Here is a 16,452-nt window from a genome sequence, read left to right on the forward strand (position 1 = left end):
GGAAAACACTGACAAAATGACAGTAATATAGAGGTAACAGCTTGAGCATGGGCAGATAATTTGATAATATTCTTTGTCAATGTGAATTTCATTTAGCTTTATACCCAATTTGGAATAATTAATGCACTCTGCTTTCACTACATTAAGAGTTTAGGCCCTGAGGCAAATAAAACCCATTTCTTTAAAATGAGCACATTGATTTTGTTTTGGATATAAAAGGTCAAGATAAATGGCTTGTGAGACACTGGAACGTCAGGTTAATAGCTCTCAGTCTACAAGCTCACAAAATACGACGTGGACAGCTTTAAAGAGCCGTAACAAATAGGAAACATGCTGTAGGGCAGCCATTCTCTAAATGTCACTCTGTAGTGTCAAATCATTATGTCAAATTCACAGGATACTTGGAGTCCAGGACTAATTTGCTGAATTTTCTTTTGAGGTCAGGATGTTTGCAATGTGCACTGTCACACTCTTTTTTTTTTTTTACTTTATTGCCCATATTGAACATTGCAGGCAATTTTAGCAATACAATACAAACATAGACCCACACACACACACATTAAACACACACAGAGAGGTTAAAGCAACAAGAAGAAAAGGAGGGGGGAAAAGGGGTCACCTTGTGGTTGAACTTCATTCAACACATATACTGATTACATAGAAGCAGGATAGATAAACCATTGCATTCACACAGTATGTTTAGATTATTATCCTAAATCAAGGCCAGAATAACAGGGGTCCATCTTCTTACAAAAAATATATTTTCAACTGTAAAACATTAGTCATATTTTCCATTGTATGGACCTGTTTGATTTTTTGTATCCACTGAGCTATTGAAGGTGGCTAGGCTTCATCCAAGTGATCATTTTTCTTGCAATCATTAACAAGATGTGTAACATGTAGCTTTGGTCCTTAGAAAGCAGGTTTTTAGGTGTTTTCTCCAGTATGAAAAGTAAAGGGTCCAGAGGAAAATCCATCCTAAATATTTTGTCCAACTCCTCTTTAAATTCTTTCCAGTATGACTGTATGACGGAGCAGTCCCAGAATATGTGGGTATGGTCCCCCACCATGCCACAGTTTCACCAGCAAGTGTTGGGGGCATTGTTTTTGAACACTGATACCTTAAGAGGGGTCCTGAAGAATCAAATTTTCACCTTCCAGTCAAACTCTTTTCACATTTGACTTCCAATCCCTTTATGACTTGCCAGACATATATCTTTCCATGTATCATCATCTATAATTGTATTGAACTCCATTTCCCATTCACTTTTAATATGGAAAGTATTGTCTGATGTGTCTTTCATAAGACTCTTATAGATATGTGATACTTGATGCTTTGTTGATACCATTTGTTGAGAAATATGTATAAAGTACCATTCAACATCAGTTGGATCTCTTTTTAGTAGGGATGGGAAGTCTGACACGGAGGCACCGAAGCTCGTATCACTTCCGCGAAGCAATCTGCTTCGGCACAATGTGTCGGAGCGCGTATCAAAGTTGTAAGGTCACGTGACTGATGACGTACGAAGCTTCGGACGTCACTGAAAAGTTTAAATTGGACATTTGACACAGGGGCACTGGTGCTTGTATCAAACCCCTGAAGGGTTACGGGTTCGATAAACCTTTAAAGTCCCCAACACATATGTTTTGTTGCACAAGCACCCTTCTAAAATTGTAGCCCTACACAAGCACTTCACAATCCCCACTGTACACAATGCCCCATGTTTTCACAACCCCCACTGTTCACAATGCCCTTTATATGTTTTCTGTTATCGGACACTGCTGTGGTCATCTGCAGCAATTAGCCTACGTTATTTTGCAAAACATCAAATGAAGTCTTAAACACAACCACTATAGAGAAGCATGCAATATCAAATAATGCTAACGCATGGCAATTATGAACATGGCGGGATTTGAACCCCGGTCGTGCGCGCGGTATATGAACATGCTACCACCCTCCCAAGGCCATTTTGAGATTTTCACATATCTCAAACATAGCATTATTTAAAACCAAGCGCATTACATTTTCAATTCGAATCATTAGAAGCATATCAAAACTATAATATTAATTCCAATGACTGAAGGCCTAATAGATTTTACTCACAAGGGAACAGAACACGTTGTCTCTCCGCTCTGTTTTACCAGTGTCAGAGAAGGGCCATTTGGTCGGCATGTGGCTTCGTCTGTGATTGTTTAATCGCTAATGAGAGCCGCCGTTATGTCTGCTTATCACCAGATGTCACTGTTTTGTATTCGATGCTTTGACACTTCGAAACACTTACGATACAATCAGGAAGAACCTTCCAAAGCCTCGTGGGGCTTCATTGGCCCAACCCTACTTTTTAGACTATCCCAGTCTGTGTGCTTTGTGATTATAGTGTCGTATTTGTAGGTATCTATACAAGTCACATGAGGGCAAGTCAAACTTATCTTGAAGTTGTGAAAATGATCGCAATGTGTTGTTTTCAAACAACTGATTTATAATAACCAACCCCTTTTCTGAATAAGTCCGTCAAAGAGAAAATCAATGTTTCCAAGAATGGACATTGCCCTTGATAGAGCCATAGACCCCTTTATTTGCTTCTGGACACTGCTCCAGGCTTTAAGTGTGTGTTTCACCCAGATGTTATTAATTCTTATTTTCTTAATTTCTGAGCCTGCTGACTAAGAGATGGAAGAGTAGATATTGGCATACTGTCACACTCTTTTAGGAAGCTGCAGGACAGACAGTGTCCATCATCATGCTAGGTCTTCACAGTATCTGACAGTGTGCTCTTCTGCACTCATCAAGATGCTCAAATGTGTGTGTGTGTGTGTGTGTGTGTGTGTGTGTGTGTGTGTGTATGTCTTTGTTTGTTTATAAGTTTTACAGTTGTCAGTTGTTATTTTTTCTACTTTTTGAATGCTAGCCATTAATATGCAAACACTGTACTTCAGAATTACAAAACTCCCCTCATTCACTGAGGCTTCTGTGGAATTTTTGGGAGGTAAACATATACCCATGTCAGGTTTCCTGAAGTTTCCTTCTGAGTGTGGTGGATGGAGTTGCCATGGCTACCGTGTAACCGTGCTGTACTGCGCTGTGAGGATTCACCCTGCTCTCCCAAACGACCCTGATTCCCCTCCTCTACCCTGCCTGGAGACGCACACTCAGATGGGACTTTACACACCCATCTCTCTCTCTCTCTGTCTCTCTCTCTCTCACACACACACAGACCACACACATGCACACACACACACATGCATGCACACACACACACACGAGGAGGCTCCTTCATTGAGGAAAGGGAGGAACACCCTCCCTAAAATTTCAGAGAAAAATAAAAAATATATAAAGTGAATTACTATTCTGATAAATTACTGTTAATATATTACTATTTGAACACTTTAAACAAAGATAATGAATGCGTAGCAAGATGGGTCGTCCTAGTTCATGTCTATGAGGGCAAAGTGGAGTTTAGCCAGAGACGGGCTCTGGTTCAGTTCCCGCCTGCACAGGGGCGTGTCACTGACGTATGACTTACGTTTGAACGCCTCGGTTCCACGCCAGGCAAGCCGGAGTACAAAATAAACTTGGTGTAGGCTACACCTTCATTAATGTTGATTTTCTCCTGACTGGAGGGTCATACTATCACAACATTCTACTGAAATAGGGAGGAGGGTTTGGAGATCATGATACCGTGTCCGAAATGTGCATCCATTGCTCAGAAAAATAAGGCTTTGACAAATTCTGGGAAATTCTTGGATTCTGCCATAGACCTCAATGTTAAAAAGAGAGCCCGATCACTGCATGAATGTGCGAGGGGCGTGTACTGCTACCCTATTTGCATAAATTTCCAGGGACAGGAAATGGCCTCTCATGAAGTATCTTCGTAATCAACCATCTTTGCTTTAAATGAACAAAATCGTTCCCCTAGGTCAAAATGCCAACAGCACCCCCTATCGCAATTGAAAATTACTGTATGGAGGAGCTTCCTCCTCAAGCCCCTCATTGAAGTCCATTATAAACGCCTCGGACCAATGGCCAAGGGAGGTAGCTCCTCCGTACAGTAACTTTCAATTGCGATAGGGGGTGCTGTTTTTAGCAGCAACGGTCGGTGAACTAATGAGCAGCTAGCTGCTCTGCAAGCAAGAACGTTATCTGCAGTCTGCAGCTAAGAGTCTTGTGTTGAACGGAAAGCTTGTTTTTTTGCTCCTGAAATAAACAGTACAATGGAATCAGAGGACAAAGTCCATCTTTTATACATTCAAATACAGTGCAAAAGTTAGGATCAAAGCAGGAAGACCAGATCCAAAAATGAAGGATGGCAAGGCTAGTGTAGTAGGCTACTGAATGCTACATAGGCTAGTATGACAAATAGCCTACTCCTGACTAACTGGTAACGTTAGCTAACCTGACTCCGCCAGATGGATTTGCTCCGCATATCCATCTGGGAACTTTTCATTGAAGAACTTTTGGGAAGGGGCGGACATACTGGTTAGCTGATTGGATAAACCATCTGTCTATCACCACCTTTGTTGGTTATCGACGGGCCAAATCAACCAATTAGATGAACAAAGTATTCTTCTAATGCCGTTTAACATACAATTAAGTTAGGTAACGTGACAAACGTTAAGATGTTTTAACTTACCATTTATGAACCTAATCAACGTCAATTCCCATCAAGTTTTCACGGTAGGCCCTACACTTCTGAAGATAGTATATTCCTCCATTATGAACTGGAATCAGCCGTGGAGGATGTCTGTGTCGTTCATTCCTCCCAGCTGCATGGCTGAGACTCATAGCTACCCAGGAATACTTTCTAATTTGAATAAAACTTGCGCGATAGCTATGTTCATCTCTGTGGATGCCGTCATGTTGTTCGTTGCGTCACACCTCAACCCGCCTCAAAGCCAACGCTGATTGGACGTTCGTTTGGTGAACTGCTCCAAATTTTCTTTAACGGAAAGTATCCAGACTGATCTGCGAGTGAAACCCTGAAGCTCGCGAGATCAGGATGGTCTCACGAGGCTAAACGTTAGCACTGGTCTGTCACAAACGTGGACAGTTCAGGGATTTGGTGATAAAAACATTTTCGGATAGTTATGCGTTGTTATAATCATCCAAGTTATGCCTCAACTAAACAATTGTTAAATGATGTTCTTGTTGTTAATATGCTCTTGTTTTCACCGTTCTAACTATATCTTTGGATGGTTACATTGTTAATGAATGTTTCAGACCATGATGCATTCCTTTAATGACGTCTTCTAGCCTGGCGAGCCAGTCCCACATTAAAATGTAGGGTCTGGGCACTCACTGTTCGCAGTGCTCAGTCCGAGGGGCGGGATAATCAGTTGTCTTTCAAATTCCCTCTGCACGCAATAGGACGCAATAGGATATTTGTTTTCAAATAGCAGGGAATTCAAGCCAAACCGTTGCAACTCTGCCATCAATCATTATGTTAAGCCCACCAAACGACTCTATACACGATTTCAATGCCTGATTAAGTTTCGATTTCTGGAGCTCACAAGCCAACAGAGAGTTGCTAGACTAGCCCTGGCAGCGGGGCGCGTCTAGATTTCTAGGCTAGACGTCTTCAATAACATTTGCCTTTCGAGTAGGCCTATAAATTCCCACTTACAACCTGTCTTTAAATAATAGCAATTTGGCTTTAAAAACATTAGCATGTTACAAATAACCACTTTTAAGGTCTATTTTTAATGGTCAATAGTTACATGGTTTTATATAACAAGTGTCTATTTTTAGTATTATAGACTTTTTTGCAAATGTATTACATTGAGCAAAACCTCCAGACTTTTCATAATTTTGCACATCAGGAAAACAGTGTTTCATAACTAGACCTACATATCTTCCCTGACTTCCCAGACCTAAATTTACATTTATTTACATATACATTTATTAATTTAGCACTATTATCCAAAGTGACTTGTATATTTAAATTATATTACAAAGTCTATTGTCCCTGGAGGAAATGCACAATGGTGGAAGCCAAGAATTGAACCCACAACTTTTCTGGCTACTGCATGCTAGCCTAGCTCCTTAGGTCAGACCCCCCCCTAAGAATGTTAGAACAGCATTTATTGCACAACATTGCCAGTTAAAATACTACATACATTCTGCTGCTATAAATGTGTCTGGGTAGGTGGCCTACATACTTGTTCACATATGCCACCAACACCATCACAAACTTACATTTGCCACTAACACCAATCAAGCGGACATTTCTTCCTCCGTTATTTTTTTAACCACCGGCCGCTACTGACACACACACACACACACACACACATGCATACACACACACACACACACACACACACACACACACACGTGTTACGTAACCGGAGGGTTGCCGGTTCGAGCCCCGACCAGTGGGCCGCGGCTGAAGTGCCCTTGAGCAAGGCATCTAACCCCTCACTGCTCCCCGAGCGCCGCCGTTGCAGGCAGCTCACTGCGCCGGGATTAGTGTGTGCTTCACCTCACTGTGTGTTCACTGCGTGCTGTTTGTGTTTCACTAATTCACCGATTGGGTTAAATGCAGAGACCAAATTTCCCGCACGGGATCAAAAAAGTATATATACTTAATACTTATACATTCTTATCTCTTATTTTCCCAGTTTTCTGTAACCCTGCCAAATGGCTGCCACTAGGTACCATTCAAATGCTTATTGTCCGTAGCCTGACTTAAAGGAAACATTGCCAGCTTTGAAAGTCAGAAGAATGTAAAGCCAATGTGAAATAATTAACAATTGAAACAATTACTACACAATGAACTGTCTCTCCGATCTTCCCTCCTTGTCTCTCCACATCGTAGCATGTGGTGTGTGTTTGAGATCTGTCATAAGGAATACACAGAATACACCAGCATGCTAACCATCCACTGTCAAATACATCACAAACTCTATCTAAGCTGATAAGAGTTCTGCCATTAAAGAGTATGACAGTTGGCATGTTCACTAATCACTCCACTACAATAATAGGCTTAAATTGTATGAGAATATCTTTGTGGGTTTTTTGCCTGTATCTGCTATGATCAAAACGTGGGCTGAGTTTGAGTCAGAGTAAATACAGGTCCACAAGGCATACACAAAACAACATCAGCTTTAATGGGAATTGTCAGAGACAGGATATTGTGTTTTTAGAGCAGTATTGATTTCGTCCCGCAGGCCCCGGACCCATCAAAGCAGGCTTTATTTAATGTCTCGATCGGCAGATTAAAAAAGATCCAGAAACAGCCGTAGGCTTGCACAGAAGGTGTAAGCTGTCTTTGACAGCTGTCACGTTATGCTTTTGAATGGGACACTTTTTTATTATTTGCTTTCATAATCAGCTGACAGACACATCTGCTCTGTGCTCTGAGCTTTTGGCATACACATTTTCAAAGAGTGTGCCAATATGCAAGTTGTTGTAAGAGGTCTGTCTTTGTTAAAGTCTTTTTAATTTCTATTTGACAGTGGCTATATGCTGCACAAATGTCCTTCTTTTGCATGAACAGTGTGTGATTATAGTTGGACCCATTGAATAGAACTGCATCTGGTTCCCAAACTATAGATTCATATATTCTTATCCGCCTAAATAGTTATGCCTTGTGCCTCCTGCTTCTCTCTGTCTCCTGGTTAAAGCTGAATGTAGTGCATTTGGAGATATTTTCAGTTTCTTGAATGGAATAGCCCTTATTATCCTATAAAAACAGACTGAAGTTTCTCTGAAGAAAACTCTTTCTTTTTGACCCTTCTAGACCATGATGATATCGACAAGGGCAAGTGACCCCCCAAAAAAACAGATTTGATTACATAGCATTTGAACACTGCTTAGCATGCTATGTAATTGCAGAAAGGTTTTCTAATGATGAATTATATGTCTAAACATGATCATTTAGGACTGGCCAATATCATGCACCATTTACACACAGGAGTGATTGTGGTATAAAATAAGCTTTTTATGTCTGTTATGCTTTTATGTACATATTTCATTCAGAATCAACCATTTCCAAGTACCAACATTAGCTACATTAGCTACATTAGTGTGTGTGCGCGCGCACGTGCGTGTGTGTGTGTGTGTTTGTCTGAACATTTGTGTGCAACAGATGGATTTGATCAGGGTGGTGGGCTGTTATGACTCATGAGGTTCTGATGCAGGCCTTCTTTAAATGCATTAGATATAAAAATGATAGCAATCTGCACTAAGGCTCTTGAAACCCTCTTCTGTAATGGAGGGCAGAGAGAGGCAGCCACACTGTGTAGAGCTGAGGCACGCTGCCCATACAAACAGTCCCAGGCAGCACCCAGGGTGGTGGCTCTCGGAACTGGCAGGCTACAGCTTCAGGAGCCATTGCCACCTGTCGAGATAGAGACTGAAGACACTCAACAAACTCGAGCCCACATCATCAACAAGCAGTTATCTAAGCAGGGAAGACGGCTTCATTAAGTGTGTTCCGCTTCAGGAAACATGCATGTAGTGTAAATGTATGTACTGCTCACACATGTTTGTGTGTGTCACAGCGAAACGCCATATATTCAGGATAATGTCAACATGGCAGCGAGTACAAGTTCCAACTATCACAATGCCTTGGTTCATTAGGTTATTAATATATTAATTGATTAACTTAACCCATTATATAATTGTATAATGTGTTTATGCAGTATGCATGTGTTTGTGTGTATGCTCTTTAAGTGCCTTTATTTGCACATTCAACTGCAACTATAGTATTGAAGTCATTAATTTAGTCTGTTCCACAGCAATAGAAGAGGCATATGATGTCATTTATAGTCTTTGAAAGGTGACTGTGAACATTTGTGGCACCTGTGTGCAGAGAGATTGGTGATGGTGGGGTGGAGACATTTACCAGATTTAAAGTGGGTTAGCCACAGATCTGGTCCCAATATGGCCACACAGAGTTAGCTGCTACTGGAGAACATGACCTGCGGGTGGAAAAATAAAGTGAGCTGTGGTGTGGTGGGGAAAGCAAAAGTCCACCCACTTTGGCTGCCCCCCTAAGGGCTTCTTTGGACATGACTTTTAGTTTGGTGTCACAGAAACATCGTAATAACAAGTCCTGAGGGTGACTTAGAGATGACAAGCAAATGTGTGCACATATGACTTTGTATGTGCAAGCATGGATGCATAAATGTATGTATGCTATATAGGTACCTGTATATACACTTATGCATCTGTATTTGCTGACACAGTATATCTGTCTTTTTATTTTTTTGCACTTGAAATGAAAAAGAAACCCTCCTCTCATGCCTGTCCATACTGCACATCCCCCAGCCTGTGAACAGCCCCTCAGCCCCTATTCCAAACCTGCTTTGAGAACTCCATGGGCAAACACTACAAAGCTCTCTCTCTCTTTCCCCTCCCACATCCATTTGCATCCGGCGCCTGGCTCCGCACCCACTTACTGCAGTGTGATAGTATTTGTTGTGTCTTTATTGTTCTGCAGTGCAGCTTTTTGAAGCTGTCCTCCAGCCCAGGCACATGAATATTCATAGCTTCCTCTTCCATGCTCCATTAGCGTTGTGTAGGTGTGAGTCTCGCCTGGTAAACAGGGGCTGCCAACGCTAAGCTAAACAGCCACCGTATACACACACCGTTGCACCTGCACTGCTGGTGCTGACTGACTGGAAATGGCTACAGAGAGACACTACTGTATACCATGCCACAGATACATACATACATACATACATACATACATACATACATACATACATTCATATTGTACATAATCAAATGCACACATTGTGCTTATCTGTGAATTTATTATGTAGAAATTCTATACTTTATAGAATTCACTTGAAAGAAGCGAGAGTGCCTGGTTTCATTATTAACTCTGATCTGTGCATTGGAAGATAAAAAACACATACATTTAAGTTTTCAGGTTACACCGAGAGTAATGAGGATCTGCTGTGAGCAATGAACAGCATAAAATATTGACAGGTTCAGCTACAACAAGCTCATTAAGCACCTGCACCTCTTAATAAGGCAAATGGTGCGATATACAAGATTCATGCCGTCTGACTCCTGCAAGTCACAATTTACATAAACTCTTACAGGCATAGACCAAACCCTCCAAATTATTAATGGAGCAAATTAAGCATAGGGTATCACCATATCTCACAAGGACTAAGCCTTCCACCATGGACTCATTCATGCTTCTCTAATGGCAGTCCAAGTTCAGGATTAAAGGCCTATCACAGCTCGCTAAAGTCTTCTGCGCTGTCTCGCCGGAGAAGGAGAGGGTGGGATGGGCAGTGAGGAGGCACAAATCAAAAGTATAGGCACGTAATGTGTCCGCTCAAGTGAGCAGCCATTGACAAAACATTACTTTTTTAGAGCAAAAATAAAATGTATAACACTTAAATTATCCATTATCTCCGAAAGAACATTTACCTTACACTTCCATATGTGTGTGAGGCTCAAAGACATGCTGTGCGCGCCAACGAAAGTGTGTAATAAAGTCTTGCTTCATACATTTCCGCTGACAGACTTGGACTCCTCTTGCCTGGCTCCTGAGTAGGTTTTCATGTACCGCTGCCCCTATTACCATGAATAGTTCATGACCCAGGTGAGAGGGCTCGTGGATGTGTGAGAGGCACCGGTGTGCCAGGCGCGAAGGGGAGGCCGCTTGTCTTACATCAGCTCTGCCCTGCTGGAGCAGAAGGAGGCCGGTCATCCGCAATCTACTGTACTTCTCATGGCTGAGCCGGGGATCATAATTGATCTTGATCCCGCTGCCTCTTGTCGACTCCGGTTAGACCTGAAGGGTAGGAGATCACAATCAAGTCTTTTTTTAGATTTTGCACATTACTAACTCATTTCACATTGGTATAAAAGAGGAAGGGCAGTTTTAGGTATTTTTCCCACCTGCAAAGCCTCTGCTATTTTTTTCCCTTCTAATTATTAGCGCATTGCATTCCTAGAGCTTGCAATGACATTATACAGTATGTAAGCGGAAAACTAATCCAATCTTTTTTTTAAATCTGTAAATGTCTTATTGCTTGATAACAACATAACATCAGTTTACTGTTGAATCAAAATATTGTTTTATTTCTGGTATAAATACATTTCGTTCCTGCTGTGCTGTCATCTCTGTGCATGTTAAGGTCTTTTTGCTCATTTGAATGAAAACCTCCATGCTACCCAAACAGACTCTGGAGTGGCCTGTTAATAAAGGCAAATTTGCCTCTATACTTAATGAATCCCTGTCATACAAATGTGGCAGGTGTTGACAGGCATGTAATCAGAGTGAAACGGGGCGGGGGTGGGGGGGGGTCCAGACAAACAAACAAAAGATCAGCAAAGGATAGATGGAGAGAGAGAGAAAGAAGGAGGGAGGGAGTGAAAATAAATGCTAGTGAGAGCATAACATTTCCTGTGATGTGTGCACGTGTTTGATGTGTGTATGTGTTGTATGGGCAGATGCCCATTTTCTGTATGAAAAGCCTCATGCTTTTGTTTGCTGTGTATTGTGTCTCTCAGGAATCATGTGATCAGAGCGAAAAAGGCTGGACAAGAATTCAGTGTGATGTATTTCACACTACACACACACATACACACACACACACAAACCCACATCCACACACACACACACACACACACAGACATTCACAATCATGCACACTCACACACAGACATACATACACTACATACTGTACACACACACCGTCATGCACAGACACACATACAAACATTCACAATCATGAGCCCTTACACACACTCTCTCAAACAAACAAACAAACAAACAAACACACATTTACAATCACACTCACAAACACACAAAGCCTCACATATCCACAAAAAGATTTATGGTTGGGAGAGATTCAGTTATTATTCAAAATTATTCAACAGAGGCTCTCTGTACATTCAGACAGCACTCTCTGCTACCTCTCTCTTCTTCGGTTTGTGCCATCTCCTCCCTCTCTCTCTTTCTCTCTCTCTCTCTCTCTCTCTCTCTCCTGCTTTCTCCCTCATGCACATTTTCTCTGATCTCCTGTACAGCACACCAGCTGAACAGTACATAAGCTGTGGTATCACAATTAGTCAAGGCCATGCAAAGCGCTAATGGCTGCTACCGCTGCTCCTGTGGCATGGCAACCGATGCGCCACCTAAAACACTATTAGGTAGACATGACTCTCTCCTCCTCCTCCTCCTCCTGGTCTCCCTTACACAAATGACTCTTCCATCAGGATGGCCTTGCACCTCCAGAGCTCACTTCACCTCTGAGAGTCAGTGTCACTCTCTCTCAGCCAGTGAGGGAGTGAGTTTAGGTGAATGGCAGAGGGAATTTTATTTCATTGAGGCTTTATGAAAGGATATAGTTAGGAGCGCAGATCTCTCATAATGGCTACTGTTTGCAGCCAATGGTGTTGAGCCCTACTATACTGCATTAAAAAAGAAAGCCTGGTTTCTTGAATGATAGCATTGCTCTAATATGACTCCTACTCACTCAACAGTAAAAGGGACCCCCACATCCTTCCTTCAGCACTCTCTTTCATCACCTACTTGTGTAGTAGGGACACAAAAGGTCATAATTAGACCGTGCATGGTTGCCCATGGAGATGATGAAGGTTTGATTCCAGTGAAAACAGTGAAAATGACATGTTTGTTGAGGTCACTGCAGGCGCCATGGTAACCTAATCTGTAGTGGTCATGCACAGATTCTAGAGCGGAGCTCTGTAAAGGGTTGTCCTAAGGGATGTTTTTTTTTTTCCTGGAAGGTCTGAAGTATCTGAAGGAAATATAATGTGACATCCCATTCAGACCCTGTCTACTTTGTTGACTTTTTGCAAAGAAATGAGATAACGGAAAGATTACCTGGGATAATAATTGCCATTCAGAGTGTTATCCAGGAATCTTTTTACCTGTGGTGGCCTGTCACATCAAAGAATCACTGGATGATGTCACATTTTGGCGGCCATTGCATTGACTGAATGGTAGTTTCACTTTCAACCAGCAGAGGCCATCGACTGGATCTTTGACTTGGCAAAAACAACTATTTACTCTTGCTAAACATACACCATGACCTCAGCTGAAGTGTCTGTTTGTTGTACATTATTGATTCCTGTACATTAATAATTCCTCACAGAAATGACCTCACTGTCTCAATGAAATTGTGTCTTGCACTATGTATCTTATAATCATTGTTGATTGTTCCATCCTACTGGGGAAAGAGAGAAAGAGAGAAAAAATCATCATCTGTGAACCACAGAGTGCATCTAATGGTGTGTGTGTGTCTGCAGAATCCACTCTCTATGATAGCTGCCTCTTTATGTATACAGCTTAGTAAGTGCCCAAGATGAATGTCCCCTTCCCAATCAGTTAGACGCCTGTCAGTCTTGCCTGCTACATGCTGCACACTAACGGTTATGCCTTGTTTGCTAAACCCCACTAAAACTTCCGTTCAGCAGTAATCTCAAGAATCTCAAGGTGAGAACATGGCCACAAAACAAAAATGGCACCACAGCTGCAGCCGTCCAAGTCTGTTCAAACATTAATCACTGTTGAGGAGAGAACACAGGCTGCACATGTTTTTTTTTCTTTATATAAAAAAAGAAACCTTCGGTGGTGGGTTAGGTGCTTGGCTTCAGGGGCACTCACACTTCTCGGCTGCCTCCGCTAATGACAAGTGGGTCATGTCTTAGGGTGGCGGTGGCACGTGGGTGGCACTGATGGGGAGAGGAGCACGTGGCATCTAGGCGTCAAGTGCAACAAAAGAGTGCCTGCCACCTTGATGAGTAATGAATTCAAGAGCGGTGAAATTGCTGTTTGCTGCTGAAAATACTGAATGCTGTTACAAATCTCTCTCTCTCTCTCTCTCTCTCTCTCTCTCTCTTTGTGTGTGTGTGTGTGTATATATATGTGATATAATATTAAATTACAAGAAGGCAATATTCTACGGTGGCGCATTGCATTCACATCACAAAAAAGAAAAAAATCAGGTTATCTCATAATTATCTCATAATTACGAGATAGTATCTCATAATTACGAGATAACTATCTCATAATTACGAGATAATTATCTCGTAATAACGAGATAATCATCTCGTAATTATGAGATAAGGATAGGATCCGTGCTGAGGATCTAAACAGCCTTTCAATAAAAGCTAGCACATATTTCCTACTGATTTCCTGCTTTGAATGACTTTCGTACTTTGAGAGATTAACATGTCTTTAAGTGGCATGAAAAATAAGCCTGTCAAATCGCCAACAGCCCCAAAGCAAAGAGTAAGCTTCTATAGGCTATCGTATTTTGCATAGATGTGTGTTGATGTTTGAAATTGGCATCAGCCTCTTTCAGGCAAACATCTTGTCAGAGTACCCTAATGTGATTTTAAAGAAGCAAGACCATCCCAGCTGTCAGGCAAAACATTCTCCTTTCAGTCTCAGTGAGTGAAAACCCCACTTAGTTCCAAGAGAATGCAAATGGACTAAGTATATTCGATATCTAGACAGAAAGCAAGAAGCAAGAAAGCAAGATCCACCTTAACTAAAGCATCTGTAGGCCCTTTCCTCTAAAACTAGTCAACTAGTGTTACCTGATTTGATGAAGAGAACTATGTTCTCTGAGCATTCTAGCTCATGACCTTGGGCATAAGCACTGCATATCATTTACACTACTCCCTAATATGGTTTACTTCCTAATCTGTAACTTCTGCCCAACTGCTATGATTTGTGGCACTTTAGAGGTAATAATTGAGGGCTTCTGGAACATTCAGTGGAAAGTCATCAGAAGTGACATAGCCTACTGGACAGAACCATCGCAAAGACATCGATGAGTAGAATCATCTTTCGGTAAAAACTTCCAACCAAAAAAATAAGAATGCAATGATTTCTAGATAATGTATGAACATTTGATTGAAAATAGGATATTAACAACAACATATTATACATTGAAAGTGAGAAATTTTCCATCAGAGGTGTTAGGTTACACCTGTGCAGAGGATGAGTCATCGGAGAGACACTCATATGAATTAAACAACAAGTTGTTTACAGCATGCTGATGAATACAGGCAGACATCTCATAGAAATACAATGCTGAGTGTTTTTGCTTTCGACTGAGGCAGTTTCATATAGCTGTATAAAATATATTAATCTATCCATAATCACTCACAGAATTAATCTTTCACTTCTCATACAGTTTTTTTCAGGACCTCTAAAATCATCTTTACAGTCAGCAGAGGGCCCTCTTAGAGAATGGGGGCCAGGGACGTCCATGCCTCCACCCTCCCCCACCCCACCGCACACACACACCCCACCAACCCTCCGGCTCCACACTTTTGACATATGTCTGTTCACCCTTCTTTCTCTCTGTGTGGACTGAAAGACTGGAAAATGTAATTGTGTCTATTGTGCTCCCGTACAGTATGTGTCATGCCAAATTTCTCTACAGGGCCCTGTTTCCATTTCTTTACCACGTCTCTGTCAGGCTTAAAATAAGGGTGTCATTTTGGTGAAATTGCCATGCATATGAAACCAGGTATTTGAAGACCTGTCACCATGAGGGCTTGTGGAGCCTTTGAGTCGAGATCCTATGACAATAGGTAGAGACGGAATAATTTCACTGAGATTTCCATGGTGCATTATTTGAGGCCTTATATTGGAGGCAGTCCTTCGAACAACACATTAAGAGCTCCATCATGGAATACGGAATGGCATTGCTATTTGCATTGCATCAGTACGGCTGTTAACTTGTCACTGTGTGTGCCTTTCAATAGAGCTAAAACAAATGTATGGATATACAGTTTAAAATCTATGATGCGCATGCATGAAAGAAAAGAGAAGGATTAAATCTTTTTGACTTGGTTACTGAATAAAAGGGGAATAGAATTCTAAGAAAGTTAAGAACATAAAACGTGTCTCTAACCTTGAGATAACTGCATGATGATACATAGCCTTAGATTTAACAATACATTTTCAGATAACTAGTGTTCTGGCCTCTGCCAGCAGTTCACATGTTAAAGTATTGTAGTGAACTGAGCCTAGCTGGTTCATGACTGAACTCCCATAATGCTGTGCAGTGTATGTGTGTGTGTGTAATGTTGATGTTGGTTTTAGTATGAGTAATTGCGTTTACCTTGTCATGTATGTGTTAGCTGGTATAGTCTTTCTTTATGTTGTACCTCATGTGTTTACCCCGTGTATTGTATGTGACTACCCTGTTTGTGTATCGTGCTTGTTTAATTGACCTCCTTTGTTTTGCCTGTGTAATGACGGTTTTTGTGTTTTGGTGCGTAACCAATAAAACCATTCTGAGACAACTTTGCAAGATTGTTACAGTATGTAGGAACTTTTATTTTGTCTATTGTTTACACTCTGCACTGTAGCTGCAGGTACGTCTGGGAAAGAAGAACAAAGATAGACAGCAAAAGCAGCATGGAAGTTTGTTGTTGTGCTCCACTTGTGTAGCTGTTTGAAGGCATTCTCTGTAAGTAAATGTTAGTGAAGATGAGATTAA

Source organism: Alosa pseudoharengus, unplaced genomic scaffold (genome assembly GCF_046254945.1).
Source record: "Alosa pseudoharengus isolate Yale_2024_CS ecotype anadromous, Long Island Sound unplaced genomic scaffold, YU_APseudo_1.1 YU_APseudo_1.1_scf_2, whole genome shotgun sequence".
Lineage (NCBI taxonomy): Eukaryota > Metazoa > Chordata > Actinopteri > Clupeiformes > Clupeidae > Alosa > Alosa pseudoharengus.